We start from the raw sequence: 19,192 nt of genomic DNA, 5'->3' as shown, positions 1-19,192 counted from the left end.
TTCTCCATGCTATATACTTTGGATGAAGGTGGTACAGTAGGTGACTTTGCTGTCATTGTAGTTTGTGATGAGTTAGTGAAATGTATTCAGTGACATACAGGGTCATGCTGAACTCTCAAAGTCCAACCAAAATGATTATTACATTCCACATTCTATACTGGCATCTTAGAATAAAAAACACTACAACTTTGTAACCCGTATGCTTTCCTGCAGAACATTAATATAAGAAAATTATTCCTACCACTACAGTAAATTTTTTTGAAGTTTAGTTTTAAAAGCTTTCCTGTCAATTAGTACTGAAAACAACATTTGTGTTTTGTCTAGACTTGCACTTCATTGACAACACCCAAAGGAAGTTGGTGAAAAGGAGAGGTTTCGGTATATATTAATTTACTATGCTATCTGTGGAGTTAGGAATACAATATTCCAGGATTTGGACTGAAGAATAGCTGTGGTGTAAGCCTTTTGCTTGGGCCTGCCAACCAGTTATTCTTATTTACTTCATTTATACATTATTTATTTATTTATAGGCATTTTACAGCATTCAGCACCTCAATATTACATTGTGCAACACTGACACGTTACTTTGTTGTTAGTGCAATGTACAATGTGGTAAGGACATTAAAATGGTGCCCAAAGTGCCTTTAAGTTTTCAATTATTAGAGAGGTAAGGAAGGGGGTTAGTAAAACTTCCACCTTGGACTTCTACAGGCCACACTTTAGCCTGTTCAGATCATTGTTTGGGGAAGTCCTTTAGGAGGCAGCCCTGAAGGGCAAAGGAGTTCAGGAAAGCTGGGTGTTTTTCAAGGAAGAAGTCTTAAAAGTTCAGCTGCAGGCCATCCATGTGCACTGTAAAGCGAGTTGTTGGGGTAAAAGACCGGCCTGGCTGAACAAAGAGATAGGGTCACAGCTCAGGGAAAAAAATGAGAGTTTATGGCCTTTGGAAAAAGGGGCAGGCCACTCAAGAAGATTACAAAGGTGTAGTAAAGTTATGTAGGGAAAGATTAGAGAGGCCAAAGCCCAGCTAGAGCTTAACCTGGCCTTGGATGTTAAAAACAATAGAAAGAATTTCTATAAATATATCAGTAGCAAGAAGGAACTTGGGATAACCTCCATCCTCCATTGGATATGGAAGGTAACGCAGTGAGAAAGGATAAGGAGAAGACTGAGGTACTGAATGCCTTCTTTGCCTCAGTCTTTAGTTGTAGAGTAGGGGGTTCCCTAAGTACCCAGACCCCTGAACTAGCAGAGAGGGGCGGGGAGCAGAATGAAGCCCCCTGTAATCCATAGGGAGGTGGTGAGGGACCTGCTCCAACACCTAGATGCAAACAAGTCTATGGGACCGGATGAGATCCACCCGAGCTGGCAGAAGTGCTTGCGGAGCCACTCTGCATCATATATCAACAGTCCTGACAAACTGGGGAGGTCCCAGCTGACTGGTGTCTAGCAAATGTGATGCCCATCCACAAGAAGGGTTGGAAGGGTGATCCAGGGAACTACAGGCCTGTCAGTCTGACCTCGGTGCCTGGGAAGGTCATGGAACAGATCATCCTGAGTGCCATTATACAGCGCATGAGGGACATCCAGGTGATCAGGCCCAGCCAGCACGGGTTCACGAGGGGCAGGTCCTGCTTAACAAACCTGATCTCCTTCTATGATAAAGTGACCCACTTGGTGGATGAAGGAAGGGCTATGGAGGTTGTTTACCTGGACTTCAGCAAGGCCTTTGATACAGTCTCCCACAGTATCCTCATGGAGAAACTGGCTGTCCATGGCTTGGATGGGAGTACTTTCGGCTGGGTTAAAAACTGGCTGGAGGGCCGGGCCCAGAGAGTGGTGGTGAATGGAGTCAAACCCAGTTGGCAGCCAATCACGAATGGTGTCCCACAGGGCTCAGTATGGGAGGCTGGTTCTCTTTAACATCTTTATCAATGTCCTGGACGAGGGGATTTAATGCACCCTCAGTAAGTTTGCAGACGACACCAAGTTGGGTGGGAGTGTCGACCTGCTGGAGGGTAGAAAGGCCTTGCAGAGAGATCTGGACAGTCTGGATCGATGGGCTGAGACTAATGGGATGAGTTTCAATAAGGCCATGTGCCGGGTCCTGCACTTGGGTCACACCAACCCCATGCAGCACTACAGGCTTGGGGCAGAGTGGCTGGAGAGCTGCCTGGCAGAAAAGGACCTGGGGGTGTTGGTCGACTGTCAGCTGAACATGAGCCAGCAGTGTGCCCAGGTGGCCAAGAAGGCCAATGGTATCAGGAACAGTGTGGTGAGTAGGATCTGAGAGATGATCATCCTCCTGTACTCGCCACTAGTGAGACCCCACCTTGAGGACTGTGTCCGGTTTTGGGCCCCTTACCACAAGAAAGACATTGAGGTGCTGGAGCAGGTCCAGAGAAGGGCACTGAAGCTGGTGAGGGGTCTGGAGCACAAGTCTTATGAGGAGAGGCTGAGGGAGCTGGGGTTGTTCAGCCTAGAGAAAAGGAGGCTGAGGGGAGACCTTATTGCTCTCTACAACTACCTGAAAGGAGGTTGTAGAGAGGTGGGAGCCGGTGACTCTTCTCTCGGGAGAAGAGTATCCCAAGTCAGAAGCGACAAGACTAAAGGCCTCAAGGCCTCAAGTTGTGCCAGGGTAGGTTCAGGTTGGATATTAGGAAAAATTTCTTCACGGAAAGGGTTATCAAGCATTGGAATGGGCTGCCTGGGGAAGTGGTTGAGGCACCATCCCTGGAGGTGTTCAAAAGGTGGGTTGACATGGTGCTGGAAGACATGGTTTAGTGATGTTTTTTTTGTCAGAGTTGGGTTGATGGCTGGACTAGATGATCGTGTAGGTCCCTTCCAACCTAGTTGATTCTATGATTCTATGATTCTTACTGTTGGTTAAAGAACGGAACAAAACAGTTAAATTAGATCATCCTATACAGCATGATACCTGTCATGATGTATTATTATAAACACAGAAAACTTTACTAGGCACGAGTCTGCATTCAGTTATAAAACAACATAATAAGTCACAGAAAATGTAAAGACAAAATCAAGAAAGTTTCAACTGATACAAGATACTTTGTCTTCATCTTGATCATCTTTAACTACATTGGATCTGGAACATTGTGTTGTATCAGTAAAACACACCTTTTCCTTCCTTTAGCCACTGTTAAAATAACTACTTGGCAAGAGAGTCTTTTATTATTAATAATAATAATTGCAATTATATATATATAAATTGAATTATTTTGAGTCTTTGCTCCAGAATATGTTAGCAGAATGAACATGAAGTTTTTTCGAAAGCCAATTAGATTCTACTTTATAACATATTTTTCTGCAAATATACTGCTTTATAGCAGCAGATCAAACAAAGCAACAATGAGGAACTGTGTATTTTTTCCCCTTTGCCCTTTGGGGTTTGGCAGGTTTAGGTACGCTGCAAAATTTCTCTTGAGATTTTCCTTGTCTGCAAAAAATGGGACAGATGTTTCCTACCCCACTTCTGTTTTACAACATTTGAGATGTACTTAGAAGGAACAGTGTTACAGAGGCTCGTCATTTTGAGCTTACCTACAATTCTCTTAGCTATTGCCGTTTTAATTTCTGACAGTAGTAAATTTACAGTCCTTTTATTTTCTTTTTGGTTTGGCCAAACACAGCTTACTGTCCCACTTGTTGCAGTAGCGACTGTACTTTTAACAGCCTTTATATGTGAATGTCTCATTACTAGCCAAGGCCCAAGCTGCCATCTGGCATCTTTTGGGACAGATCAGTCAGCTGTCCAAAGCCCTCAAGGCTGCTGAAAGGTGTGGAAAAGCCAGATACTGGAATGCCCAAGTGGCAATTCCTTCTGTTTCAGAGCAAAAAACAAGTACTCGGAGTCTGAGATTAGAAAGAAACAGTCTCTTCAGGTAGCCTGCTTTAACATCTCCTCAGAAACATCTGGTGCTTGTGACCAAGGCAGAAAGAATTACAGATCAGATGGAATATAGGGTCTGATCTATGTCTGCTCCTGAAGCAATGTGCCCTGAGCCATCAACAGAAAAGGGGTCAGATGCGATATTCAGAGAAGCATGTTTCCATCTGCATTGAGCATTTTCCAACAAGATGTATTTATTTGTGTATGACATTATACTGATCCTTCATTTCTGCTTTTTATACAGCTATATTTAATTACAAAGGGGGTGGCTAAATCAAGCAGTGTGAAGGTGTAGATAGTGACAATCTAATGGAGAAGCAGAGATAACAAAATTCTTTATTCCCCCAAAAAGCGTGACGTGTTAAAATTAGCAGATTATATCAGGTTTAAGGGACTTTAAATGTCAAGAGAGCAGATATACCATAGAAAGCTGATAGGAGCTCAGGGAACCTTCAGTATCAAATGCTCTCCTCTATAATAATGGGTGGTGACATCAATCCCAGGACTGCTGCTGCAAATGTGAAAGAAACTCTTACAGTCTACACAGATTAAAGTTGTAGGGAAAAGCGGGCATCCAAATCGAAGCCTTAGTGTTCGGTCACTGAAATCTCACTGCCAAAAGTCTTACTTATCAAAAAACAGAATCTGTAGTATGGCACTCAAACTTTCATGTTTTGGTGCTATCAAGAAGGTTTAAACTTTAAAAAAAAAAAAGCTATTTTCCTTTCAAGTTGATATAGCAACCGTTTTTTCTTTTTTTCCCCCTTCGTTTTCTTTTCTAAAGAACAATGTTTACTTCAGAGCAATTGGCTTCCAGACAGAGTAACTTACTCTGCAAATACAGTGATACAGTCACACTTCAATGCTTGTCTATAACTCCCAGAGGGGACACTCATTTTTAAAGAAAAATAAACCAAAACACATTTTTTTTTCCATCTTACTTTCACAAGTTGTACATAGACAAAAATGCACTTGTAGAATGGCATCAGAATTTGATGGCAATAGGGTCGGATAGGGAGCCACCACAGAAGCGGATAAATGAAATACAAACCTAAGCTTTAACATGTGAAAGCTGCTAGGATTTTATCAGACACTCAACTTTGACTGAGTTGTTTAGACTGCTATAAAGACCTCTGCCAAAATGTTTTAAGGTACTTTGGTGATCTAGACAGAATTACATTATCGAAAGTGATTTATACAACTAGAGGCAGATTTCTGAAGGTGTCTTCAAGTATAAATTTTTTCATTATTGTAGTAGGATTTACAAAAGAAAGAATGTAAAACAGAATGTATACAAATGTGTTTAGGAGTGTAATGCTACACTGTTATTACTATCTATGTACCTTCCCCCATTAAGCTAAACTCATGCATGTGTTCTCTGTCTGTAATTCTTGGACAAGTCAGGAAGCAGAGGAGGGCAAGGAGGGAGGATTTAACTTGATCTCCATTTCAGACCCCATAGATTTTATGGAGGCGACTGAACAGACTTGACTCAAAAATTGCTACTCCTTATTCTCATTGGCCTTGCACCTTATCTTTCTACTCTCATTTTCAAGCTCTGCCCAGTTCCAAGACATTTCAGACTGACTGGCTCTTGACTTCTCATCACAAAAAATGTTTGCGTAGTGGGCTATAAAGCAGTTAATCTCATGAAAGAGTAACTTCTTTGAGTTTATATCTGGAGCAGAAAACTGGGAGCAGGCTGGAGAAATGGACTGCCAGGAACTTCACGCCATTCCAGAAAGGGAAGTGTAAAATCCTGTACCTGGGCAGGAACAACTCTAGGCACCAGTACATGTTGGGAGCTGACCAGCTAGAAACCAGGGGAATAGCATTTGGGGATTACAGAAGGGGAAGGGGGGAACAAATGTCAGGGAAACGTATGGATTTAGGTGATTTGACAGGAACAAGAGTGGGAAAATAAGGTAAAGTGGATGTCATGTGTAAATCGTTGGCTGAATGGTGCAAGTCTCTGGCATGCTATCTATCCTAAATTCAAATTAACTTCCTCTCTCTTTCCTGGGTAAGGAACTCTCACTCTCTCTATTGTGTCTCTATGAGGGTCGGGGTGTCAGCAACTGGAGTCAGCTGATGAGTCAGGGAACCCATGTGCCTGGGTGGCAGCGACTGGAGAGACCTGAATGAGTGAAACCTGTGCCAGCCACAGGACTGGGACCAGGGATCAGAGACCTGGGTGCCAGTGACTGGAGAAAATGCAGGCATGTAAGTGAGCATGTGAGCACTAATGAAGACCAAGCTGAACTCACTGGGAAGTGAGTCAAGTGGTTGAGAATCCAGAGAGGATGGTATTGGAGGTGCCTCTAAGGGTGAGACTATGGGGACAGCTCTTGGGTGAGACTACTGGGGACCAGGGGAGTTCCGGGCAGCTTTGGGGGGAATTGTGTGTGAGTGTGAACATAAGACACATAATTGTGAGTGAGGGGTCTGTACCAGCAAGTGGAGTGGGGCTATGGCCTTGAGGCTTTCATGTTCATTTCACAGCAACTGGGGAGGCTGAGCTCCAGGGGCAGCTGCTGAGCAGACTGAGTGTCTAAGCCTGGCTGCTGTTGTACCTGTGTGTATTTATAGCCTTACTATGCAGTTTCACCTTGCTCAGCCAGATAGGGGAGCAGGATGAAGCCATTGGTGCTGTCTCTGCCCATGTGAGTGTTCTGTGTGTCTGTCTACCTCTGCTGATCTGTATGGACAGCCACGTATATTTGTGTGTGTATGTGCTCTGTGTGTGTGTGGCTACTGGGAATGCACGCTCACCCTCAATCCTGGTGGGACCTGGAGCTGCAGCACTCTTGACTCACTCAGCCTGTTGGAGCCAGCACAATATATTTTCTCCCAACAGCTACCAGCCTAAAGAAAATCCATGGAGGACACATGGATGAGACCAGCATTTGGAGGACTGAGATTCTGGAAAGTGTAGGTACAAGGAATAAATTATAGACTGTTAATTTAACTTATTTCCCATCTACAGACATATTTGAAACTGGGTCTTGAATCCAGCAACTTTTCTGTTTGCCATCAATATACAGAAAGTGGAACACCAGCTGCAAGGCAGAACATTCATAATTTTTCTTTAAACCCTACATTGATTTTTGCATCAAGATTAGGGAGAGGGAACAGGCTGAAAACCAGCAGCATTTGGCTGAACTCCGCTGAAACATCCAGGAACATGGTGGGCAACCAGGAGGCAAATGCTGAGTGAATTCTTTGATCATAAACCCTATCTGGTGCCAGACAATCCTTTTGATAATGTATGAGCCATGAAGAAACAAAGCACTGAGAACAACATGGCATCCAACCGTGTTGCAGGGGAAGATTCAAGATTAACTTTTTTTTTCCTCCTCAGGTGACACACCTCATAAAGCCATTCATGGAATTTCAGTGCGGGATGCATAGGAAAGAGGTCTCCTGACACAATTATATTGCTTTCTGACTGTTTCAGCCTGTGCAGCTTATTTTGGTAACCTTACTTGAGTTTTCTTTTTATTTTGGGTCTTATTCCAGGTAACCCTTACTGATCATGGGCTGTCACTATCTTGAATTTTATATTCTCAAACTACATAGAAAGCCCACACATTTCCAAAATTGTTCACAGACATATTTGACTGCATGTGGGAGGAGAAAGAAAAAAGTTGTGAATTTCAAGGGACAGAGTGTTTTAAGCACAAAGTTGGGTAAGATGAACACTAAGCTTCTTAGTGATGATTTGCCTATCAGACTGCCCATCTCTCATGGGAGCTCGGTGATCACAGCTGTGTCGGGCTGCCTGGGGGTGACATAGTGTCCTGACTTATTTTTTTAAAAAGGTCTTCAGACAAATTTGATGTAGAGCTTGCTAACGTCACCATGAGTTGTTCCCGTTCTTCAAAATAGCATAGGAAATATTGGAGACAAAAAAGTTTTCAACATTCTTAGAAGAAAGAACAAATATATGAGTCCTAATGAAAACAGTAACATATATTCTATTGCCAGACAAGGACTTCTCTGTGATACCACTAAGCCACATGAGCTGAAGACAGAGTGTTAAGGACAGAGAATGATAGTCACTTTATTCATTAACTTGGCTTGCTGGCCGAACTTGATCCTGATATTTCAAAGTGCTGGAAAAATGACAAATTCAGGAGGCAGGTTTTCTGAAAAGGTATCACAGAAAAAATTGGATCTTAAAATTGCAGATGTAATTCTGAAAAAATTTAAAGTGCTTTCCAGAAGTTATATTCAACTCAACAAAAAAACTTCAAAGACGACAGCAACAGCATTTTCTGTCAGTGTTAAGTAGATGATGATGCAGAACTTGGTGAAGAGTTCATGAGGAGTGTACAATAAACCAGAGGTATTAGTGCCAACAATTAAAAGTGTAGTAACAGTTTTAGAGCTGTGAATCAACAACACTCATAAACAAAGAATGAAAATGCCACTAGTAGTGTAGGGATATAGCAAACTGAATGCAATCAGACATATTAAAGTTTAACATACACATTACTATGCTACTATTTTACAGGTAATATTTTTCTAAAGGACTCTTAATTATTCATAAAATGAAAAATTAACATGAAAAATCCTATTATATTCCAAGACAAAAAATGTAAATAGTAAGTCAACAAGCACCAGTGTCTTATCTCCAAGTCAAATTTTTTGTTCAAGGCTTGTTTCAGTTTCAGAGAATTATCTTGCAAAGGGGACAATAAATATTTGTTGCAACTGCAAAAGACTGAAATTGATCATTTAATTGATGACATGGCAGTTCAAATGGGACAATTTAACTTTTTGAATTATTTAAATAGCAATTTTTTAAGGACAAGTTTCATCAACAGAAGTCCAATCTTTTATGTAAATGCTGCTTCATTCAATCTATCAATCAGATGAAAGCTTGCACCTTCTCTGTGATACCACTAAGCCAAATGGACAAATGGGAAACAGATGTTAATATTGCAGGGACAGGTGATAACACCGATTCAAGCCATTCAAGTTCGGTAAAGGAATCCATTATATAGACCTATTTCAAAATGATTGATTTTGCAGTGCCCCATATTCAATCTGGATCTTGAAAGAAAGGCTGCAATTCGATTGAAAATATTGAGATACATTCATTGCACCACCAAACATAAGAGTAATGTATGTTCATAACATGTTTTGGTCAATAGTTCAAATTTCAGACATAATTGACTAATTACTTGGCTTCATCTGCTTCAATCTGTCATATTACAGAAAAAGCATTGAAGTCCGTTCAGAAATATCTCTGTTTATTCAGCCAAACTGAATGTCAGCTCTTTTCTGAAGTGATGAAGTCGATATAAATTGTTTTAGAGATACTGGCAGCGCACGCTCTAAGTGAGAACTATTTCAGTGCTCTCTGCCTCATCAAAACATGGCTTTGCTCCACAATGAGATAATCCTGACTCACGTGGTTGCTGATTATACTCCTACAAAGTGTAGTACTGGCCTAGTCATTACAGATCTTGTAGAATGGACCAATTTTGAGTAAAAAGTAGTGAAAATTGCTGTTTGGAACTTTATGGGAGTTGTAAAACATTTTTCGTATTTGTTTTAAGGAATCACAATCTCTCTATACCTTGTTGTTTTGTAAAGTGTCTGCATTTTGAAATGAAATAAACAGTCTTCTACCCCAGAGCTTAGGCTTTTAATTTATTAGTTCAGCCACTACTGCGAGGTGGGGCACGGGGAAGGGATTGAAGACTGCAGGAGAAAAGTCAATAAAAAGTCTTTTGAGATTGCAGTCATCTCCATTCAAACATTATGCTTTGTCTCCATAGAACACACTGGCAATTTCCTTTCACAATCTAACCTAGATCTGCATTGGCTTGAATTTAAGGGACAATACCTATGAGAGAGGAGACAACAACTATCATTGCAAACACTATTTTTCTAAGCATTTGCAACAACTGTATTTTTTAAAAACATCTATAGAAAAAAAAAGCTGTTGTTTATTTACATATTATTTGTCTCTTAAGACCAGACATGGTAACATGGACAAAATCAAGATGCTATACAACCTGTAGAAAGAAGTTATAGGGTAGTCTTACCTCCAGGTAAACAGACCGTGTCAGTAGAAAAGAAAAGGAAAAAAAATACAAAACAGTGGAAGTGATGCCATGGCTGAGAGAGTTTCTCTACTACTCTTTCCTTTCTGTCTCCCAAAGCATGACCTTGTACATTCCAGTGCCAAAAATGCCTTATTGCAGATAGAAACTGTCCAATAAGCAAGCCATATTAACAGGGGATTTTGTTAACAAGGATGCAGATATGTAGACGCCTTGTGATTGCAATGAAGACAATGTGTTAGCTTGCCCACTGGTTACAGAGGCTGTCGCACTCACCTGAGCTCTGGGGAGAAGCCACCAGTTAGTGTCTGTGTGGGCCAATGAAGGAGTTTGGTGCTGTTCAGTTTTGTAAAGGAAAAAATGAAAGAGTGAATACAATAGAGGTCTCTGAAATCATGAAAGTTACGGATAAAATGAATCAGCATGGTTCTTCACTATTTCCCATAGCGTAAAAACTATGAAATGCCAAGTTTAATACACTATAATTGAAACATAGTGTTATGCTGTTGAAAGGGAAATTCAGGGGGGACAGCATTCATTTTACATATACATGAAAAAGATAGAAAATAATGAAAAAAAATTTTCCAGAGAAATATTTCTATTGTTTCTAATTTTGGAATAAAAAGCTTTCAAAATGTTCCACCAGCTTTTAAATGTTAGATTAGGTAAAATATTACATACATAAAGCAGGTTTTCTGTAGCTGTGACACGTTTCTCTGTGGAGATGTCGACTCTGCTATGGAAGTCTCAGACAACCACAAAGAGCGCACGTAAGGAGAAAAATATATAAGTAATTCAGTCAATTCACCTTCATTAAGGAGCATACTGAAGGTACAACACTTGGATTGAAATCCACAGTGTTCAACCCCCCATAATATGCAAGCATTTGGTGTTGTTTTTATCTATTTATATAGGTGAAAGTCTGTTTACACAACAGAATTATCAACAGTGAGAGACTGTTTATATCTAAGGTTGTGTTTTGGAATCATTTCTACTCAAGAGGTAAATAAAGTAGAACAGCAATATATTATGAATCTTTGGTAAGCGCTTAATGCAGCTGCTTATTTCATAATGAGAAAGTAAAGTGCCAGATAAGCTGTATTTAAAGTTTTTTACTTGTGGAGGTCAATATATTATGCTGTACTTTCAGAGAGTGATGATCTGATAAAATTTCAGCAATCTTGGCATAAATTATATTATACATGATTCACATAAATTACTATTAATATATTTGCTGAGTTACTTGCAATTTGTCAAAAGCTATTTCCACTTATAGTTTAAATACTGTGCAAAAGAGATATGATGAAAGTAGTCATTTTGTCTCTATATGAGAGTGAGTAAATGTCAATTACCTTTTCTTTCTACAGCTGCATAATCAGAGAAAATTTTGTGGTTATAAGAATGCTTCCTTTTTGACTTCTCCTGTCTACTTCATATGAATGAAACAAATATTTTTTTCATTGTGCATCAAATAAAGTGAACTCTTATAGACCATTTTTATGAACTTTATTATGTTAAAAACAATACAGTAGATTTACCTGAAAATCCTTTAATTCAACACAAAACTATGCAGGACTTTTGCAAGCAGGAGTGTAATTGAGTCATGATAAGTACATGAGAAATCAAGAAGAAACTGTTAATGGTACTAGATATACAAAGGGGAAGAAAGATACAGTTAAGAAAAGGAATATAAAAGTAGGAAAAAAGAAATGATAGTAAAAGAATTCATACATATCTTACATAAAGAAATAAAATATGCTCTTTGTTAACTCTAGAGATGCATTCGAGATGTTACAGAACAGAATTAATAAACCTTGTTTCCAGGAATACAGAAACCCTGTGTAGTAGCTCTTATGGAACAGTTTAGAACAAAAAAAAATCTGAAGGATTTCTTTGTAAACATGAACATTTGACATAAAACAAAGAAAATATTTTATATTTGTTCATATAAAGGTGCAAGAATATTAATGTTCTGTAGCTACATATTCTTACTATTGGACTCTTTGTCTGATAGTCTGAGCAAAAGTGGCTAGAAATCAAATTCTGTTAAATCAGTGCCACAGGTCAAACCAACCTCATAGCCATATCTCAGGGCAACTGATGTCCTACAAATATTCCAGAGGGCATAAAATGCAGTTAGAGCATTGGAAGCAAAAGTCACTGGGCTTCAGATTTTTCATTACCTTTTGAAGAAAGGCTGTGAAGAAACAATAGAACTGTGTATGTGTGTAAGATTAGATACAAAATACTATGATTCTTACCTAAATGTATGTCTATCACAGATGATGTACATGTATGTTCTATCTCTCTAATCAAGTGCATGACCATATCTGAATCATGTGATGAATACCATGCCATGCTGAGAATTATTTGTTGTCTCCTCTGTGGTAGTTTTTTCCTTTCCACATCTTCATAGTGTAAGTGAAAAGATGAGATGCACATGATTTTAGAAGTGCTCCTGAGAAGTGCTCCTCTCACAGTCGACTATGTTATCTTCTTGTTCTTTTTCTTTGTCCAATGTAAATAAGAATATTGGCATGCATTAAATGGAAGTTTTCCCTATCTCTTTTGACTAATGTTGACCATCAAGTATTATGCATAAAATCCAATTAGTGTGTTGATTTCATTCACTATCTTTGGAAAAAATGCTTCATTACTATGCTAATAGAAATGGCTCTTGTTTCCACACTGCCCTGCTACACTATAATATGAAGCCACTAAAAGTCAGGTTCCTTCCAGATTTATAGCTTCTGAAGCCCTATCCACATCTCTAAAGTTATGCCACAGAATTTGACTATTAGTGGCTCTGTAATAGTTTAAAACTCAGTTTTCTACATTAGTATAAAACAGTATATAAAGTATAAAACTCAGTTTTATGTGTTAGATTCTGGAAGACAAATTATGCTTTTCAATCATTTATTACATGATGGCTGGTTAATAATGTAAAGAATTATTTTTTTTAATCTTAGCAATTATTAAGGACTAATGCAGATGAGCCAACACAATTTGTATAAAATCATGCCATTGTTCCATTTGGATTGTATCTTACATCAAGCAATGACTAAATGGACAAAAGCAACACCTGATAATTATCTGGTGTGGTACAGGGAAAGCAAAATACCATTTGTTTTTTATATCAGAGTAAGGAAAAAAGTGCAATAAAAAAGAACCATCACATTGCATATGTAGATTTCACAGTCACACAAATTTTAATGCCAACAGCTAAAGGCACAATCTGTATTTGATTTTGCCATCTCACCACTGTGAGCCCTTCAGTAATAATCTTTTCAGCTAGCATAACTTGTTTTTTAACTCAGCTATCATTAACCAGCCCAGCTGTCATCCAGAATGTTTTTGATAATGTATGCTGCTTTAACACCCCAGGACTGGATATTTTGTGTGCAAAGTTTGTTAAAATTTAGCCAAAATAACCAGTAAATATATCTGCATCATCAAGTGAAATAATAAAAAAAAAAATTAATCTAAACTTCAAATATCTTTCTGTATTACTCCATTTTAAAACTTATTTTTTTACTTTTAGATATGCTTAAAATATGATTATTTAGTACAGGGAAATTGGAGCCTCTATTCAAGAAATAAACAAGACAAAACCAGCACACTTAACTACATCCATCCCAATCCTGTGACCAACTCATTGTTACGTTTAAGCTCAGCTATTTCATTTCCTGAGGCCTTATCCCCAGGGATCCTATTTCCCAAGCCATTTTCTCAGAGCTGTGCCTGTATTTTGAAAAGAAATCTGCTGGGATAAGAACTGAGAAAATGAAATACAAGGCAGGGGATCAGAAAGTGTGACTATGCATAAGAGAATAAAAGATGGGAGCAAAAGGGGATAAATAAAACAGTTGGATGAAAGAAAACAAGAAAGCACATGGCTACAGGCTAGAAAAAAAATCTCTGCCAACTCAAATTCCTGAGGCTGATTTCAGGATACAAATATAAGGAGCAGCACTCTTGGAATGGAAAAGATATTTTATTAGAACTTGAATACTATAACACATCATTTATTTTTATTCTTCAGTATTTCAGTTTTCATACCAGGTTAAATCAAATTTCACCTGTTACTTGAATCTACAATTTACAGCATTTTACTTCTTCTGACAGATGTTATTTTTTGAAATTATAGCAAGGAAATTCCCTAAAAAGAGATGTTCGCTGAAACACTTAAGCATCCCATTTTTGAGAGCCTTAATGACAACAATTTTTTTTTTTTTATTGTGCAAAATTGTTAAATTATATATGCCAAACACCAAAGCTACTGGAAACTGCAACAGAAGTGTCAAATTATTTCTTTTTCAGTAAACAAGCCTTCAAGATTTCAGCCAGCACGCCCTGCTCTGGTCTCACAGTAACACCCTGATCTAATCTAAAAATCTGTTGTGTATATTTTGGATCATCAATTATAAAAGACTCCTTACCACTTGATAAGGAATGAGTAGCACTAGGCTGACTTTATCCCATGTTCTGATAAAAATGAATCTAACTTAATGCTACAGTGTATGCTTGAATTCTAATAAGCAGATACCATGGCCCACACATGCACTACTTGCTGTCCCTTGGAATGGATTACTGCTAAGACTGCAAAAACTAGCTTAAAACGCTTAGACCATTCCACCAAAGGCAAAAGGAGAACAAGCAGATATAGACACGTTGTGGCATGTCTCCTGTATAGGACCATTATTTTCCCCTACAGTGCCCTAACTCTGAAAGTTTTTTTTAAGATGACTGTCCTTGGGTTTGCAGAAGAAGAATCACAGCTTTCACCCCAGACTTCCCAGGAATTTCTATAATACTGTGTATATTGATTAATCACATTTAGACCATATCTGGAGACTGTCTCGGAAGGTTTGGGAATGCAAATCCTTAGGATCATATAGAATAAGAAAATACCAGAGCAAGTAATGCTAATGTCAGACCCTATGCCTGCAGGATAGCCTTGGGTAACTGAACAAACCTATCTTTATTTCAGATTCCCTGTATGCTGTCTGGAAACATTAAGGCCTCTCACCTGCAACAGAGAAGCATAACAAAGGCTAAATTAGTAAAGCAGCTGGATGCATACACAAGCAGCAAATGATTTTATAGGCACTTCAGGTACATAAGTTTAGTTTAAAATAGATTAAAATATATTAATTATCAAATAGTAAAAGGTGACAGAGTGGGGTTTGTGTGAATGGTACTGGTTCACAGCCATTAAATAGTGTAACCTGACTGTCGCTGTCCCTGTCATTCAGCAACAAGTAAACTTCCTGAAATGGGACTGAGGAACTTCAATGAAATTTTTATTTGCGTCTTTACAAACCCAAGTTTCAGAGAAAATCCTTCTGTGACAAATAGGTAAAATCATTACTCCACACAGGGTCCAGGGAATGTCCTACCTGGACTCCAGCTGCCACTTGATAAGTGCAAGGGCCTCCAACAAACTCAGTGTCCTAGTGGCCGGTCCCCTGTAGTTACCTCTGGTATCCTAGAGAGTACCACATGGCGCTTAGACACTTATTTTCAGGCAATTGTATCATGTCACATTCTGCTTTATCACAAGGAAGAAACAGGACATGAAACACAAACATCTGATTTTGGGTGAAATGGGAATGCAACAGAGTGAACTTTCTTTTTACTCCACTAAAGAGAAAGCTACTACCAAAAGTTTCTTAGATTAGGGATCTCATCTAAATAAAGTAACATAGAGAAGATTATGTACTGTAATCTCTTAACAGAATACAAATGCCTTTCTCACTTGCTTTGTTTTAGCTATAAGGCATGTAAGTGGAGAATGACGCATTTTCTTTTCATAAAGAAAATATAAAACTAAAACAGATACTGAAGATGTCAAATCAGCTCTGCAAATGCTGGAAGAATAAGACAACTGATCTGTGAAACTCCGTTAAAAAATAAAGAGGGATTTTTGGCTATCAATTTTCTCTTTAAAATTTTGTCACAGCTGTCTAAAATTAAATTTTAAATTTATTTTTATTTTAATGTTGTGTATTAATTGGGGGATAATTTAGCCTATTGAGAATGTATCTTTGGGGCAGTGCAGGTTTCCTTCAGTAACTGCTTATCTCACAACTCTACTGGTTTCTAGCACAGTGCAAAGGGGAGGAATAAAGATAAAATACCATTGGAACTCTATCTGATGACAGGTGATATTATAAATGCTATTAAAGATTTATCAGTAGGAGGGTGATGACTGAATACTGTCAAAAGGCTTTTTTAGCTGCCAAATAATATACTGGAGCATTGCTATTGTTGTAATTAGGACAGAAATGAATTATTGCTAGAGAAGCAAACAAGTCTTTAAAGCTTCCCAGGACCATAGATACAATACACCTAATTTCTCTGTTAAACTGCATGCCTGAAACGCCCCCCTATACGAGAAAACAGTGACACACATGAACATACCCTACTTCAAGAGAAACAATGCACCTCAAGTGCATTCGAGTAGCTGGGAATGGAAGCTAGCAGCACTGTGAAAGCTTGCATAATGCAATTCACAATGTAATTACTGATTTAATTTCCTATGGAATATACACCAGTGTCTAAAAAGTGGTAAATCTGAAAGAAAGGCTGAAAAGTTCTAAGTTTTTGAAATGTTAACATAAAGAACAATATAAATTTTAAAAGTCTCTCCAGTCTTACCCTTTCCTTGCATGAAGAAATCAGCATTTCCACCAAACAGTCCATGGAGTTATTCGGGTAAGCCCAAACCATTTACTTTTTCATGTGAACTCGATTATAACAAAAGTGTACTCTTCGGTAAGTGTGATTCCAGAATACATCAACTTTGTTAGACCAATCTCCCTAAGGTAGATTAAGGCATGCAAAGCTGAAAGTAGTCAAGTGGGGTGGCATATGAGTAACAGTACTAAAAAAATAATAAGATAAAAGGCAAGGAAAGCCCAACAATGAATGCAAAGCTTTCAGGTAAGAAATCAGTGAGTCATATATTTCTACTCAGAAATTAGGGAACATATGAAAACTTTTATAGAGACATTTCCTCAAATGTTTCATTACTACTAACAAAGAAACACATATGAAACAAAATAGACCATATTTTGATCTGTCTCATCAGTGTTGCTTCACAGAGATAAGATTATTTCACTAGAATCAAGATTTATTTATTTTATTGATTTCTTTTGAGTCAAGTCAGTATGCAAGACAAGAGCTGTGTGTTGTTATTAATGGAAAATATAACCTCTCTTTTAAAAGAAATAATTTTAGGAATTATAAATAAGAAATTCAAGCATTATACTCAAAGAAAAACTGGAGAAGATGATTTCATATTAAAATATAACAACAAATACATTTTAAAAGGGTAAAAAAAAGAAAGAACTTTTAAATTGCTGTTTTCTTAAAGACTTACATGGCCTTATTAAATCTGGAACCAGTGAAGAAGAATGAAGCAGCTGTTAGGAGTCTGAACAGAAACCAAACAGCCTCTTAAGAGCTTTATTGTTTTCTTTCTGTTCTTCGAGATTTATTTTATTTTATCCCATGGCAGTTTAGGAAAGAACAAGAGGAAAACATTTGCTTATGAGAATGAAAACAAGCATCAAAATTGAAACAACAGAAATGAAAACACTGTTATTGTTTTCTTTCTCTAGGATACAACTTCATGCAGAACATTGGACACCTGTCAAAGAGTAAGGAGATACTGATGAGATTCAGAGCCAGATTAGAAATAGCTCTATGAGACAATGGTGCTTGATTTTCAACATTTCTGCTGTGCGAGAACTCTCCCTTAGTGAAAGCATTAATAAAGTCTCTCTCCTGCATCTGACTGCCTAATTTCATAAAAGTCACAGGAAATTTACAGTATCTGAGACCTTAATGTCCTTGTCAAATTAGTGTATCGATTCAAAAGTTACCAATATGAGAAAAGCCCTTTCTCTCACATGCAGAATTTGACCACGTATGCCTTGTTACCTGAGCTAAAAACCTCTGCATCCTTGCATTAGCATAAAACTAAAGTTCTGTAAATTGCAGTGAGACAAGGACAAAGGTGTTTTGAGGGGAGATTCTGAACATCAAGTATTTCAGAAAAGCACAGGCACAAGCACAAGTTTGTCTGTCTTTTCATATTTGTTATAAGACAAGCAATTGAGCTCCTGAACACATGGTACTAAGCCCAATAGTGTTTTAATTAAAATATTCATATTAAATAATTAAAAGAAGGTTGGTACTTTGGGAGAATTTCAGCTTGCATGATTGTATTCTATGTAACTAACCTCAGAAAAGATTAGATCCTTAGTGCTGGCTGATGGGTGGTAGGTGGCTTCCATAGCGCTCATAATTTGCAGACTAGCAGAGTGGCTGCTTGAAAGCTAACTGTTCTGTTCGGCTGCATTTTTTTCATCTTATTTATGAATTCTGTTAAAAACACAGTACACACAGTAATGCTAATTATTTTTAACTAATATGTTAACAAATACAGTGATGTTACTCATGAATATGAATGGCAGAGGAAGTAACAACACAGGCAGAAGGTCTTGTAATGCAAAAGAAGACACCCTGCTTAAAATAACCTTCCTTATATAAATCTATACACAGTAAATCGATCATGTTTTCTAGAAAAGGTTACAAAATATTTACCAAATCAGCTTTTGGGACTTTGAAAACAAGTGCTTTTTTCTGATTCTCCCACATTTGTGCTATATGTTGGGGCAGGAGAAGTTGTATCAAGGAAGGGGAAAACAATATGTTAGAGCCACAGCAAATTCAATGCTCTGCTGGTAAAAGCAGGCTGAGTTTTAACTGAGGAACAGAGCTGGATTTTACTGCTCTAATTTATGCAATTTCCATGTAAATAATGGTCAAAGATCTTAGCTCCTGAGGGCTGTCATTGACTGTGAGCTGACTCAGCCCAGGTCATACAAAAAGAAGACCAGAAAGCGATAGCAGGTACCACCTTGCACTGTAATCCTTCCTAACTAACAAATGTAATCAATACTAAATGGACTAAAGGCATTTTAGAAAAACTGAAATAAACTTAGAGAAGTTAGGAAAAATAGGATTAGTAATGGAGTGAGGAACTGAGAAGTGTTTCTTGTTTGCAGCAGAAAAATGTATTGGCTGCAAAACCTATTCACAGCACAGGAATGAAAGAGATAAAAAATAAAGATTACTGTACAAACATATTCTTCAGGTCGATATTACCTTAATACAGCAGGAAATTCTTTCTCCAGCA

The sequence above is a fragment of the Calidris pugnax genome, unplaced genomic scaffold, assembly GCF_001431845.1.
Source record: "Calidris pugnax isolate Ruff unplaced genomic scaffold, ASM143184v1 scaffold56, whole genome shotgun sequence".
NCBI lineage: Eukaryota > Metazoa > Chordata > Aves > Charadriiformes > Scolopacidae > Calidris > Calidris pugnax.
The sequence above is the reverse complement of the archived record's forward strand: the minus strand, read 5'-3'. Positions refer to the sequence as shown.